Source organism: Crocodylus porosus, unplaced genomic scaffold, assembly GCF_001723895.1.
Source record: "Crocodylus porosus isolate Cpor-Errol unplaced genomic scaffold, CroPor_comp1, whole genome shotgun sequence".
Lineage (NCBI taxonomy): Eukaryota > Metazoa > Chordata > Crocodylia > Crocodylidae > Crocodylus > Crocodylus porosus.
The window spans coordinates 44767508-44783012 of NW_017728909.1; the positions used below are offsets into that span (position 1 = coordinate 44767508).

At 45.4% G+C, this 15505-nt stretch overlaps 1 long non-coding RNA gene across 1 annotated transcript; it reads right to left on the reverse strand.

The window, feature by feature from the left end:
• Positions 1-1461: 1461 nt before the first annotated feature.
• Positions 1462-12645, reverse strand: LOC109308218. Its single transcript, XR_002100550.1, has 3 exons — positions 12304-12645; positions 7562-7567; positions 1462-1474 (listed from the first exon to the last, which is right to left on the reverse strand). It is a non-coding gene; the product is annotated as an uncharacterized LOC109308218 (long non-coding RNA).
• Positions 12646-15505: the final 2860 nt, after the last annotated feature.

Genomic DNA, 15505 nt, shown 5'->3' on the forward strand with positions numbered 1-15505 from the left:
TCTTTATGCAGCAGCTGACAGAGATCCTTACAGCCCGGGACCAAGGCCACAGCCATGCTCTGTAGGGCAACACAGGCAACCTGTCTGAGCCTCTGCTCTGGCCTGGAACCTGCAGTGATGTTTCACTGGGGGAGGGCCCTTTAGGGCACCAACAGCCCATCCCACTGAGCTCCCTGCCTGCAGCAGCTTGGGGAGCCCAGACCAATGTCTGCCCTGATGGTTCTGCAGACTCAGCCCCAGCCATGAGGTGTGGCCAGTCATGACACTGCCAGCCACCAGCAACACTAGCTCCTCCTTGGGGGGGGGGGGGGGGTTCCTGATTGGGCACCCACACACTATGCCCTTCCATCTGACAAGTCCACCTGGAGTCACATGCCATCACCACAAGCTGGGACTGACTGGAGCCACCAGACACCACAGCCCTGGCCACAAGATAAGCCCTGCACTGGGGGAGGCCCTCCTTGCCCCAGACCTTGGCCTATCTCTCCCCTCCCCACCTGGCCAGCCCTTGGCCCGTCTCCTCCCCCCTCCCCAACACCATACAGGGAGGCACAAAGCAGTGCAAAAATTTCTTGAGCACCCCATGCCCCTGCAGCTAGACAGGCATTGGCCACTCACATACTGAGGAACATGTATTGCTGGCGGCAATGTCCTTGGCTGCATGGGGAAGGGATGTGTAGGACAACCACAGTTAGCCCTCCAGGAAGCAGTGGAGGTTGTGGGGCAGCCCAAATTTTCCACCTGCACCGTCAAAGCTTAGGGTCTCATGCCAGGTGTTCAGGTTCTCCTGGGGTAGTATGATGATCAACAACAGCAGGTCCATCTACAGCCACATCAGCAATTCCTGCCAGAAGCCTGGCATGTCCTGGCCTGGGGATGGAGCAGGGGAGGCAGGCTGGCCACATGGAGCAAGCAGAGATGGGGGGGCTCAGCTGGTGGCTGCTTGGGCTCAAGCCTGCCCACCTGACTTACCATGGCTCCTGGGCACCTGTGCATGGCTGACCCCCAATCTGAGGTCAGGCAATTCATGGGCCCGGGTACAGAGCATCTTATCTCAGAAATGTTCCAAACTCTCACAAAAAGCTTCTTTTTCTGTAAGGCCTGCAGCTGCATGTGAGGGAGAGGCTGCCATTGGCAGCCAGGACGCAGCCTCAGGGTTGCTGCCAGCCCTAGCCAGGGTGCTGCAGATGTGCTGGCTCTGGCACAGGAGGACCCAGGACATGACCCTCCATCTTGATCAGCTGGTGACAGCATCAGAGGGCCGCCTGGTGGATGTGTGGGCCTGGCACTCAGAGAAAGTCATCCATGAGGAAGTGTGGGCCTGGGCAGACCCCTGGAGTGGTCATGGGTGGAGGCTCTGTGGGAGCAGTCTACATTTGTGGCTAGGGCAGTGGAAGCCACAGAGGATGACTGCCAGGTGCTGTGGCCCTGGCGGTCTCCTTCATGCTGCCACTGCCCTACTCCAACCATAGCCCTGCCTGTCCCCTGGCAGCTGCCTGCCACCCAGCAGCACGCCCCTGCATGGGCCTGGGTGGAGGTCCAGCACCACCTCCACTGGCTAGGAGCCCTTTCTTCAACCCCCACCTCAGGTCCCCTGCCACCCAGCCCCACTACCCGGGGACCAGGCCAGCTGCTTGCCCTGGCTCCATTCAGGTACAGAGCCAGAGCTACCTGCAGCGGATCCAGGGCAGTGCACTGGCCCTGCTGGCCCTGGATACTAGCTGCCAGAGGGGGAGCCACCTGCACCAGGGGACCACTGGCCATCATGGCTCCTGGCTGAGCCCCCTGCCTACTAGGCTCATTGCAGCATGTACACCCACAGTGGAATGGCCACAGGCTAAGGGTGCTGGTTCCCTGTCCCCAGGCTCTGACCTCTAGGTGCCCCCACCACATGGCTACCTGCCTGGGAGGACATGCACACAACAACAGCACTTCACTTGTTGTACATAGATTGCATGGGGAACAGGGTGCTTTATTGGTGGGTAGTGGAGGGGCTCTCTTGATCACGAGGGAGGAGGAAAGGGCTCTGATGTTGGGGAGGGAGGGGGGACAAGGAGTCTGTTTCTTGTAAGGGCAATAAAATGTTTTTCTGGGAACTGTTTGCAGTGACCATGGTGCTAGGGGTAGGTGGTGGGGTGTGTGTGTGTGTGTGTGGGGGGGGTCTGTGGGTGACTGTCCAGGTCAGCTACAGCAGAGAGTGTGGGAGGAAGTGGTTGTCCAGCACCTTGTGCACCTGGTACCCTGGCCCCCATTGCCGGGTGTGCCACTTGCCCAGGACTTCAGTGGTGGGGGCCTGCTGGGGCCAGCAGGACCAGTACCATGGGCAATAGGAGGCCAGGGCACTGCTGGCAGGGGCTGGAGCAGCCATGGCACAGGGAGGAAGAGGCTGTGGCAAGAGAACTGCCATGTGTTGGTCCCAGAAAAGTAACAGAGCAGGGAGCAGGGCTGCCTTTTAAAAAGGGATGCAAGCTACTGGCAACTTTGGCTGGATGGCAGCAAGGACCTCCTTCAGGGCCCCACTCAATGGCAGCAATTCGCTGCTAGGAACAGCAAATCTGTTCCCAGGTCACTGCTTGTGTAGATGCCTGCCTGAAAGCATTTACTCGCGAGTAACTGACTCACAAGTAAACTCATCCTGGATCAAGTTATCTGTAGCCACACCCTTTTTAGATGCAACAAAAATAATGTAGTTTTGTAGGCTGAATACTAAAAGCAGCAAAATATATTCCCCAAAAATGGTGCTTGCTTTGAGCTGGCAAGAGTTATTTCAAAAACAGGTTGTGGAGATTTTTGTTTCTCAGTCAATGGAGTTTTGGAAGCAATTGCTGCAATTTGTATCAAAAAGTGATTTAACTTCCCCAGTAAGTGATGTGTACAAATGGCACACACTACCAAACCACATATGCACGCAATGTATGAATTTCCACATTCCTGACTTCCCATTCTAGCTTTAACATTTTTTCCAGTGCTAAAAGAAATGAATCAAGTTTGCAATAAGATGTGTGTGTGCAAGTGCCAAAGAAAAAATTAAAATCAGCTTTCATTTTAAATTACAGAAAGTGTTTTGTTTAGATGCTTAATGCCTTCATAAATCCTTTCCGTCACCGTGGGTAACCAGCTGAAGGTGGAGTTTCTATGGCAAAGCTATTTTGGGTTGCTTTGGTTTTTTGATAGTTTGGCCGTTTATTATGACCCAGATGACTATAAAATCAACAGTACTGTTGGATCAAAATGTTCTTTTGAAGACTAATTTCTTACTGATGTTATAACTTGACCATTTAAAAACCCTTCAGTCACTGGGGTTGTCACTGGTTGATGAGGACAGCTTTGCCAAGGAGCTCTCTCAGATATAGCATCACTCATGTATGGTCTTGCTTTGTTCAGCTTGATACGCCAAGTGAGAGATTTATTAGGAACATATAGAAGTTGCATGACAATACTTTGTTTCTATAATTCTGTCTTGTGAAATTCTCCTTATTAGTCCAGATATTTCTGGCTATATATGTCTAAAGCTGTGGGCAAGAAAAATGGAATTCCAGCCCCAAGTACATTCAGAGAATTAATGCAAAATTAAATTTGCAACTCAGTAGGCCTCCCAATAAACACTTTTGCCAGAGTGTTCTCTTTTTAAGACATGTCAGCATAATTATGGCAGGGTGGAATTTACCAAAAGCAAAGTTAGTAGCAATTGCATTTAGAACTGCTTGAATAGAGTGCAGGAAGAACATGAGATGAGTGTTTTGGCTGCTTTATTAGGCTAAGATAACAACCATTTAAATAAGAAGGGACATGATGCTTTTTTAAAAGTTAGTCTTCTTTTTGATGACATTTAATATGGATTCATCTACACAGTGGTAGAAAATTTAGCTGCATCTCAATATAGATATCCTTGTCTCTGACTCTTGAGCTGGTGCTAAATATTCAGCTTGCATAACACCTTCTGTGCTGTGAGTGGCATCACTTTTTGCATATGGTTAGCAATCTATTCTGTGCAGGAAATGTGGTGAGTTGGATTAACTGGGGTGGAGAGCATGACCCCTTGGTGGCCCCATGTTGGAAAAGGTAGCATGGCCTTCAATTATAATTCCATTTCTACCTCCAGGCCTTGCTTTTGAAGGGGACAGGTAATTCCTAAGGCCGCCTCTTGCAAAAGGGATTTGAAATAGCTTCAATAAAGTTACACTGCCAAGGAGACAGGGAGAACTGCAGGGAGAGAAGAATAGGAGGTCAAGTATACCCATTTAGGTTTCACTTTTCCTATATTATAAAGTATCCATGGGTGGGATAAGTGGAGTTGTGGCTCAAATAGGGCAGGGGATGTGGAAGCAGAAAAGGACACATTGTCAAGATTTGGGTAGATGCTTGCTGAAGAAAGACACTCTTATACCTGATGTCACTTAGTCCAAAGACCACAGCAAGAAAGGAATATCTCTGGGTGCAATAGGCACATTATTAACAAGCATTGATAAAGTTAGTCTAAGATCCAAATCACAAACTCTTGTGAGCAGCAACTGTGGATGTCTGACATTCTTCTAGAATACTTATGATATTATGCAAATTGATGCAACAAGTCATTCCAACGTAACATAATGCTTTTGGGGCAGATTCTTGCTTCCACTGAAGTCAACAGTAGGAATTTCACATGGCAAGGTTTTTATTCCTAATGGAAATAGCATCCTTTAAGATCCTGTCCTTTTGGCTAAGTACAGACAGGCAAAAAGCCGGAGACTTTATTGGTTTAGTCTTTGCAGGTTAGTCTAAACTGCAGAGATTAAATTGAAACAAAAGTTTCAATTAAATCATCCACCCCAGAGAATTGAATTGAAACAGACGTTTACCTTTGATTCAGTAAATGCATCCACATGCCTGCAGTGCCAGAAGCCAGGATGTACTAGAGCATGACTCTCTGGCACACAGCCAGCATGGACTGTGTGTTCTCTTCCTCTTCGTGCTGCCCCTGAGGTCTCTGAGATTTGCAGTCCACAATCACAACTGCAGGACTCTGCAGGCTTGCTCATCACTTCCTCTTCTTGCTTGAGTTTGAGGTACCTGCCTCTGGGATTTGTAGTTTACTGTCGCATCCAGCAGTAAGTTTGAGTGGGGGAGGGGGTGTTTAACCCCCCTTCCTGGCCCCAGACTCCAGCCAGGTTTTGCCTGGGGGGCAGATGTCCCCCTCTCTGCAGACTGGGCTGCATCCCCAGCTGGGCTTGCTCCCCCACTCCCTTGTCAGCCAGCCCTCACTGCTCTAGCTAAGGGGTGGGCCAAGCCTGCTTTCTGGAGCAGACAGCATAACCCAGCCCAGAGCTGCAAAACATGCTGGGATTCTGGGGGACTGTGATTTAACTTAAACCAGGAAGGGACATGAAGGAAGCCACCAACCTAAAGGGAGCCCTGATTTAAAGGGAACAATGGAGTAGTGCCTTCAGCCCCCAGGTGTCTCTGTTGGAGCAGAAGCCCCACACTGCCTGGCTGTAGGAACTAGGTGGGGGGGCACAGAAGCAGCATCAGCAGCTGGTGTCTCGCCCCTTCTCACTCCACTGCTTGGTACTCCTTCTGCCCCCAAGGGCACAGAAAAGTTTTCTCAGGGCACAAAACTTGTTAGTTACCACTCTACCACTGGATCTGGAGTGAACAGCGTGGGCTTTCACTACTGTTCACTGCTTTCCTCTATCGAACACTCGTGTACAGTTTTTTTTAAAATTCTATAGATCGGCAAGAACCCACAAGCCCTTTGAGTATTCACTACCGGATATTTAAAATTCCATCTCCCCTGACTTATTTTTGTTAGTTACAAAATAAGTCACACAGTATGATTTATGATAACTTTATTCTGGAACATCATTCATGATCAAGAACAGTGCTTGAGGAAGCTATTGAAGCTTTGTGTCTCACAAGGCAAGGTAGGTAAATAAGAAAAACTGAAACAAAAAAAGAGCTCAAAAAAAGGTTTTCTCCCAAGCCATGAATGACTGTTACTTGACATACAGGGTTAGATAAAGCTAGATTGTTGCTTCAGGGCACAAACTATTGCTCTCGGGCACAAACTATTGCTCTCTTCCATTCTCTGTTGGAGGACAGTGAAGGGGTTTATGTTACTATGCCCCCTCCCCTGTACTACCTACCATTTTGAAGTGATTATTGCCATTAGAAATCAGCAATCAGTTGTTCCTGGCTCTCATGCCCCCATCTGGCTTTGCAAAGGCTCTCTCTCTCTTCCCCTTTGGTAATGCCAACTGAATGTGTGGTCATAGCTAAGAAGGGTGTAGTCAGATACTTGTCTAGTTCTTTCATCAGGGTTCAGGTAAGGAGTTTGGAGAACACTGTCTTTCTGCTGGATTAAAAAGCGTCCTTTGTAAAATATATTAGCTTCCTTTTTATTGGTTGTCAGCACACAATGAAAGGAATAGTTCTGTAATAGTCAGCAGAAAAAAAATCTGTTTGCCAAGTGGGCAGACAGTTAGCCCTCAGGCATATGCAAGGGGCTAGTCATAGCCAGCAGAGCTCTGTCATTGCAGCCAGATACATTTACTACCTAGCAACATGTCTGAAACAGCTTTCATGAATTTTTGTGTAAGTAGAACAAAGCTAACTGAATGGTTTTTAGGAAGTGCAGAGAGAGAGAGAGAGCTGTGAACACGGCTGTTTTTAAATAGGCGAACAGTCACAGAAAACACTGGCAATACTCATTACTATGGCTGAGCTTTTATACCAGTCTTCAGAAAGGCAATCAAGGGCACTTATTTCAGCTATTAATCACCTGACCTAATATCCCAGGTGAGTGTAGCTGAAAGCAACATGACATTTAATAGTGTCCTACAATTTCCCCATATATTGTTTGGTCTGTAATCCATTTTCTATGTAATCGCCCTTCTCCTAGTTATATTTGGATCCATTAAAAATAGGTACTAAAATTACACCAAATATGCAGTATCATGTGCAGCGTGACTAACCATTTATACAAATTGTTCTTTGTATCACTGCTTGCATCTGTAGCTCCGTATTAATCATACATGAAAACACTTTTCTTCCCTTGCCTTTGTCTTTTGTGCATGCACAAGTAAAGTGTCTAGCTTTGAAAAGTTAAACTTAAAATGTGGACAATTCTAGATTGCAAACACTGTTAGTACCTTATAGGAAACCAGTTAATATTCTACTCAAAGATAAGTCTGTATGCACGATACATTTTTCACCCTTTTTTCTCTCATGCAGGCCTTTTCTGAGGGTTCTCAGAGATGGACCTGAACCAAAACTCTTCCTCTAAACATCACTTACATTTGAAATTTGTATCTGAATCTTAAGTTCGCTATCTGCTATCCTCTTTAAAACTAACCAGACTAAAACCTTAGATCAGACCAGTCCTGAATTTTGTGGAAGATCCAAGCACAATCAGACTTTTGTGGCTCTGGTCTAATTTACACATGCTTAATGAATATGGAAATACATAGACCCCCCCCCCCCCAATCTATAGGTTCAGGAACTCTCACAGGGTTTGCATTAAAAATTAGGATAAATCATTGTTAAAATCTGGCCCATATTGTTTGTTTCATTTTACTACATCAACATCTACCTTATCTGTTATGGATACACATGGAATTTTTCTGTACGGTGTCTGTTTTATAGTTTGATGCAAATATTTATTGTAGGAAATGGGATACAATACTTTTTGCAGTCCAACTAAAACTGCTAAGATTGGATGTGTATGAATTTATAAATATTCATGGCAAAGCTTTTCTATTCTCCCATTGCTCCACATACTTCATTTGGAGCCAGCTACATCATTCAGGTAAAATAGGATTTCTTGGAGGAAAGCCGCTCAGAATTGTGCTTTCTAGAAAGAACTGAATTATCTCATACTTGTACTGACAACTTTTATTTCTTTACAGGAAGAACTAAACTCTGATTTAAAAAATTCTGTTCTGCCTAAGAGGTACAAAACTCCTTCATTTCATACATTTCATAGACATTACGGCTGGAAGGGACCTCGGAAAATCATTGAGTCCAGCCCCCTGCCCCAGGGGCAGGAAGTCAGCTGGGGTCACAGGATCCCAGCAAGATAAACACACAATTGACTCTTAAAGGAGCCCAGAGCAGGTGCTTGCACCACCTCTGGCAGCAGTCTGTTCCAGGCCTTGTTGGCTTGGACAGTAAAGAAGTTCCTCCTTATGTCCAGCCTGAAACAGTCCTCTTGAAGGAGTTTGTGACCGTTTGACCTTGTCATCCCATGGGGCACTCTCTTGAGATTCTCCACACCCTTCTTAAATTGTGGAGCCCAGAACTGGATGCAGTACTCCACCTGTAGTCTCATCAAGGCCGAGTACAGCGGGAGGATGACGTCCTGGGATATGCTAGAGAAGCATCTATGGATGCAAGCCAGAGTTTTGCTTGATTTGCTGGCTGCAACATCACATTTGTGGCTTATATTCATCTTGTGGTCAATCATGACCACTAAGTCCCTTTCGGCCATGGTGCTAGCAAGTGTAGCACTGCCAAACCTATAAGTATGCTGCAGGGTTTTTTTCCTCAAGGTGGAGTACCTTGCATTTTTCGGTGTTGAAGGTCATCAGGACTTCATCCGCCCATTTACCGAGACTGTCCAGGTCAACCTGGATCACCATCCTGTCTTCAGATGTGAACGCTTTACCCCAAAGTTTGGTGTCATCAGCGAACTTGGTCAGTCTGCTTCTGATATCAATGTCCACATCATTAATGAAGATGTTGAAAATAACTGGCCCAAGGATGGAGCCTTGGGGGACACCACTGGTCATGGTGCACTGTGATGATTGACTTGAGTCAACTACTACTCCCTGGATCTGACCATGGAACCAATTCCCCAGCCAGCAGACTGTGATGTAGTTCAGAATGTGTTGAATTGTTTTAAAACAAGTTTTTTATATCATTGTGTCACTATTATTCTATTATGCATTATTTATTGTTGTGAAGATGCAGCTGACAATGACTGTAGAAGTAGGACAATTATAAGATGCAGGGAATCTAATATATCAGAACCACTTTAGGCTGGAATTTTCCAAGAAACCTAAAGGAGATAAGAACTCAATTTCAAATGGGATTTTGGCACCTAACTCCTTTAGGCTCCTTGGAGAACCTTACATAGGCAGCCCCTGCTGGGAAAAAAAAGTGGTGAGGGGCCAGATCCTTTTTTCATTTTGTTTTGTTTTTGTGGAGCCTGCCCACCTGTTCTACAGCCAGGGGCAAGCTGCCAACGGGCCCTGAGCTGCACGGGGCTGCAGTCTTTTGGTTTACGGTGACGGTGTCCCCCCCGGCCAGGTGGGTAGATAGCTAGTGGGTGGATGCTGCCCCAGCTCGAAGGCAGTTCACAGCCTGAGCCAACTGTTCCCTGAGCTCAAGCTGGGGCAGCACCTACCAGCCAGCAGCCCGCCCAGACATCCCTAAAGGGTGCTGCCACTGCAGAGGGAAAGACCAGGGCCTCCCACAGCTCAGAGTCTGCTCAGCCCACCAGCAGGCTCACCTCCTAGCTGCAAGAGAGGTGGGCAGGCTCCATGAAAAAAAAAACAATCAGGCCCCTTGTTGTAACAGTGACAGAAGCCCCTAAATTGAAATGGTGGGTTTTTAATCATCACAATTAAAAATCCACCATTTCAATTTAGGGAACTAAACCCTGACCATGTGTACAAGCACTCTATGTGGTCAAAACTCAGTTCTTTCTCCTCCCTCTTAAATCTTCCCCACTCTTTCACTCATTACTCAGTCATCCTAGATGAATGAAAATCCTAACACTTCCTCTTTTACCACCAAGATCTGGCTCTTTCTCGGACTATAATTCTAAAATTAGCATCCAGGCATTCATCATCACTTTTATGGACTAGTGCATCCTTTTCCACTCTAAACTCCCGGGCAGTTCATTATCTCACTCCTGTCTGTGTAGAACCACACTAGCAAGATTATCATCATGGACCACCATTCTGATCATATCAACCCCTTTGTGTCCCTCCTCTGGGTCCCTCTTCTTCACCCCTTCCAAATTAAACATCCTATTTTCATCCTTAAATGTATTTGGAATTCAGTCATTTCTTACATAGAATCATATGTTTGAAAGTACATCAAAGGCTGGGACAGACATTGCATAAACTGGTGAGCCAAATCAGGTAAGTCTGATACTACATTCAACCAGGTTTAACTCAAACTGGTTTCAGCCATTCTCAAGCTGGTTTATACGCACTGAACATCTGTTCTGTTACAGGTTTAAACTAGTTTCTGATCACTTAAACCATATTATGTGTCATGTCTGTCCCTAGCCCAGGGCTCAGCTAAGCCAGTCCCTCCAGAGTGATGCAGGATTCACTGTTCTTAGACCACCCCAGACAAACGCTTGTGTAGCCTCCTCTTTAAACCTCCAGTGAAGGAAGTTGCATATCTTCAATTACTTATTCATTTCTGGATCTATTTTATACTTGATTTGAGAGAGAGAGGCCAAGAAAAGAAGTCTGAGACTCTTCACCACTGATGCTAAGCCTTGATTTTGCCTTGTCTTCTTCCACAGATACCTTTATTCTCTTTTTCATCCTGCTCATTTGAATAGGGCACTTCCTGAAGTGGTCCATAAAACCACTAGTTTGTCTTTTTAAATATCTCCTTAAGATCCATTTTCACTGTGATGCCCATAGGAAATTGTCACTCATAGGTTTTATTTAGAAGATGCTACTGAAATGTTTAATTAATTTATTTTGTATATTTTTAATCTTTTTAGTAAATAGATTGGTAACTTAAATAGCACCTAGTCACACACATAGTTAACCTTTCCAGCAATGAATTGCCTATTATTGTTACTTTAATCTTACTTCCATTCTCATAGATTTCTTTGTTATGCTCATGTATTAAGTCTTGTTTTTCAATTAGACATTTTCTGGTTCCGATACCATCATTTGCCCTATGTTTGCACAAGCGCAAAATAATGGTACTAACATTTCTGTCTTGGCTTTGTATTTACTTTTGGATGTTATTCAGTGCATTGCTATAACTGAAGTTATAGCTTGCCTTAGTCATTGAAACAAACTGGTTACTCTTGCTGTTGGTTCCAGAGGAAACTTTAGGGCCTGCAGCAGAGCTTTTTGCAGTCCCTAAAGATATCCGAAAGCTTGTTTTAAAGCAGCTCAACTCATTCTGAAGGAGTTTTGCACCACTTAGGCAGAATAGAATGTGATTTTGCAGTCACATTCTAATTGTTGAGTGAGGACAGTGTGTTCATTGCCATTCAGAGCAAGCAGCAGGCAAGATGCATGTGGCAGGGCCTTGCATACCAGTGCAGAAGCGTTACAAAGTCTTTGTTTATCTTTTGGCAGTCAGTAAGATAGTACCAGTTTGAGCAGGTATTTCTTATATTTATCATAAGGAATGCTGCTTGAACCAGCAGTGTCTTACCCACTGGTCAAAAGATGACCTGCACAGTGGAATTTGCCCTTGTTGCTGATCTCAGAAGCCGATTTTTTTTTTCCACCTTCAGGTCACAGTGCACTGGTTCTTTATTTTATTTAGTATTTTGCTGTTTGCGTACATAAACACACAGCAATAAGAATATAAAACAGAACACTTTGATGGACATATACATGTTCAAAGCACTTTACAAAACTGAGGCAGAGAGAGACTAGTGACATTTCCAAGAAGCCTGGTGGTGCTAATTTGAATATGATTAAGGCAGCTTTAGAGTTTGTTTGTTAATGCTTTTTTGGCCCTGATTATAGCACTAAATAGGTAGGTAGATAGATACATACTTACATACATGCATGCATACTGTAAGAGGGTGGAGTGCCTAGGGGTGGCCGCATTACCCCCAGGTCCTTAACCGTGTTAGCCTTGCCCTACAAGCACCCTCGTTCTTGCCTGCCATGTCTTGTTGGTATAATGAATATAGGGAGACTGCCCTTGAGCTTTAGGTTTGGACGCAGTCTGGTTAGATCCTAATAACACTGTCATCTCTAGACCCCTTGATGTCCTGCTTCACTGTGGATGGTTCCTGAGTCTCTCAGCCTTGTGGGCCATATGCGTGGCTCCAACCACCCCTTTACCACACTCCAAGCCTCACAGATGATATTGGCATTGTCTTGCCTAGGCCTCATTATAATTCAGCCCCTTGTCTGCACTGGGCTCTCTGTAGCCCTTGTCGCTGCATCCCTCAGCGCTGGGCTCTCTGCACCGCAAATGCTGTACCCTCTCTAGCACTAGGGTCCCCACACTGTAGTGGGCCCCCAATGAAGCCTCCTCCTTCCCCAAATAGCCTCACCCAAACCACCAGTGTTATCAGACAGCCCACAAATAATAGCCAGTCACCATGAGTCCCTGGGCTGTAATGCAACACAAAACTCACGTCATGCTCTCCCCCTTTAAAAGAGTAAAACTCCCTCTCTGAGGCTCGGTGCCTAGTAGGCAAAGATACCTTATGGACTCCTGGTGTCCCCTTTGTTCTAAGGGTAGCATATCTGCCAGCTACCACATCTCTGGGCCCTGCCTTCCTGGAGGCTCCTTCCCCTTTGGCTGCTGGTAGGGAACCAGCTGCCTGATCCCAGCCCTGGGGTTTATATGGGGCTAGGGCCCTGCCTCCTCCAGCCAGCTGACCAGGTGCGGCCAATTCCCTCATTAACTGGTTGTCATGGCAATCTGCACCTGGATTCTCCTCTGGCTCTTCGTACTCTCTTCCCAGGCAATCTCTGCTCTGAGAGGAGCAGGCATTTTAGTGCCCTGCGACACATAAATACATACAACCATGTCTATCATACTCATCTGCACACCTGCTATGGTAATTGTCTGTACATATGTTGGGTGAAGAAAAATGTTCATCTGTACTCTTTTGTTCCCTATAACATGGATAGTCACCTCATTGGGGGAAGAAAGGTACTGAAAACTTATAAAGGCTGAATTGCAATATCTTCTAGAGAAATGCCACATTTTGTCAAAGGCAGAAGAAGCCTGACTGAAATGAAAGAAAGAAAGGTGCTATTGACAAAGCACCTGCAATAGGTGGTTTGAGTTCAACAGAGGTACACTCAGCCCAGTTCCCTCAAGGGGTTGTTGGAACAACAAAAGGTAACTGAATGAACCATAGTTGGCACATAGCAGATAAGAATAGTAGATGTGTTCACCTAGCCCCACTGAAAACTCCTTGCCAGTTTAACTACACTTCCTCCATCCACCTGAAATAACAACTCAGGAAGCCAGCCATGAGAGTTTAAATATAAACTGAAAGCTTGACTTGTCTACTACCTGCAATACTTATAGAAAAAATGTGAAGAGAATTTGAAAGTAAAGAAAACACTACTACAGTCATGCCGCTTGGAGGGAAAAAGCCACTTTATTTTTAAATTGTCCACAGATTCAGGAATAAGTGGGATATTTGAAAGAGAAGAATATGTACTGACAACATTGCCCAACACAGATTCATGTCTTGAGGGCAGAGCTAAAACTGGATGCAGTGCCAAAATATTCTCATGCCATTAATGATCTTTGTGAAAGATTTTTTTAACGTGCTGAGGACCATGCCATTTTCCTCCTTCAGTTCTTTTCCTGCAGCTCATACATGCGAGCCAGGTACAACTAAACAAGTTTTCTTCCTGGAACATTGGAGATTACCTAAGAAAGCAAGGAAACTAAGTATCATGGTCAGATTTTCATAAGCAGCAACATTTAGCAAAACAATAATGAACATAGAATATCAAAATAAAAATGAATGCGTGTTCATGCCATTTCTAAGTGCATCCCAACATGTTGATAGCTTTGATATTTTCTCAACATGCTAGAGAGGATAATTACTACACAGACAAATTGAAATTTGACTTACTGTCAGTGGAAGTGTACTTTTGTGAGCACAGATAATGAGAAGAGTATTTCGGTAGTTTTTGCCAAATTCTCTGTTTTGAGTGCTTGCTATTCAGAGACTAATCCTTAATGTGCTATTGCTAGTAACAGAAGCACTATGAAAGAGGCCATTATAATCAGTTAGATGTATTTTGCACAATTCAAGTGGTGCAGAAAGAATGCAAGTTACATGCTAGTAGGAAGATGTAGGCCTTCCTTTCTAAAGTCAACCTGCACCCACTAAGGAGAAGGGGTGATAGCTACAAATATGGGTTTGCTTGTTGAGGCAATGCCATTAGCAGTAAAAGCTTACAGCTGATGTACTACCTTGAGTGTAATACAAGATAGTCAGGTTTAGCAAGAACACTGAAAGTAGCTACCTAATGCAAGTGCAACAAATAACAAACCCCTGCTGTTTTGCCTACTGCTGATAACTGTGACTCGTATCAGGAAGGACATCCAGCCATAAAAATAGTTTCAACTTTATGAATGCACTTCAGACCATGGAGACAACATGCAGCAGGATCCCCTGACTATTGTGAATGATGGACCCTAAAGTCCACACCTATGTAAGGCTAAAGAAGTGAGTGGATCAAAATCAAGGTCAATTCAAAGGGAGCCACTCAGAATCAGCACCTGGAATCTCAAGTCTCACAGAAAGACAACAGGATTTGTAGGTGCTCTAGGCAGATGGAAAGTACAAATTGCATGTGTTTAGAGGACCAAGTAGAAGGATGGGAGTACTAATGAATCAGGTGCCAGTAGTAAAATATATTATGATGGCAAATGCATTAAGATAAATGCAGCGAGAGTGCTAACTAAACAATAAATTTAAAGAAAAGATTCTGGATGCTCATCCAACATCTTATTAGTTATTGGCAGTAAAGCTCTCAATGACAAACAAGCTCTGAAACATACGTGAGCAGGGACCAGGGAATCTCCCCCACTGGAATCCTGGACAAACTCAGGAGAGGCACAGCCAGGCCCAGGGTCAGAGAGGAACTTCTGGTGGGAACTTCTGGAACTCCTAGTCAGGGAACTTCTGGTGGGACTGGACATCTTCAAATCAGCAGGTCCAGATAATTTCTACTAGGGCTATTCGAGGCTTCAGACAGAGCTTCAAATCCGGAGAAGCTTTGGACACTTCAGGGTCTGAAGCAGCATTTCTGGGTTGAAGCGCTGGCCTCATTAGGCTTCTAGAAGTGGATCGGAGCTTCCAAAGCATTTTGGAGCCGCCTTGGCCATAGGGTATAATGGGGAAAAACTAAAATATCTATAACTTTGTTCTATTTGTCCAATTTGGATGAAATTTTCAGGGGTCATAGACTCTGCAGAGAGCATGAAGCCTGCCAAGTTTCAAGAAGATCAGTGCAGGAGTCTGGGGGGAACTGCACCCCAAATTCCTGAAAGCAAATCTCCTGTCACGTCAATGTGTTACCAAAGGGGGGGGGGGAAGAGTTAAAAACTTCAGGACTGGTAGCTCTTGCTGAGGGCACAAAGCCTGCCAAGTTTCAAGAAGATCAGTGCAGGGGTTTGGGGGGAACTGCACCTCAACCTGTGGACAAGCATGGTTAAGGTGCAGCGGGGTGACAGCTGCAGGGATGGTGGCCCCTGCTGTGGCCACGATGCCTGCTAGCTGTCGAAGAGATCTGTGGAGGGGGGTTCTGGGGCCCTGCACCTC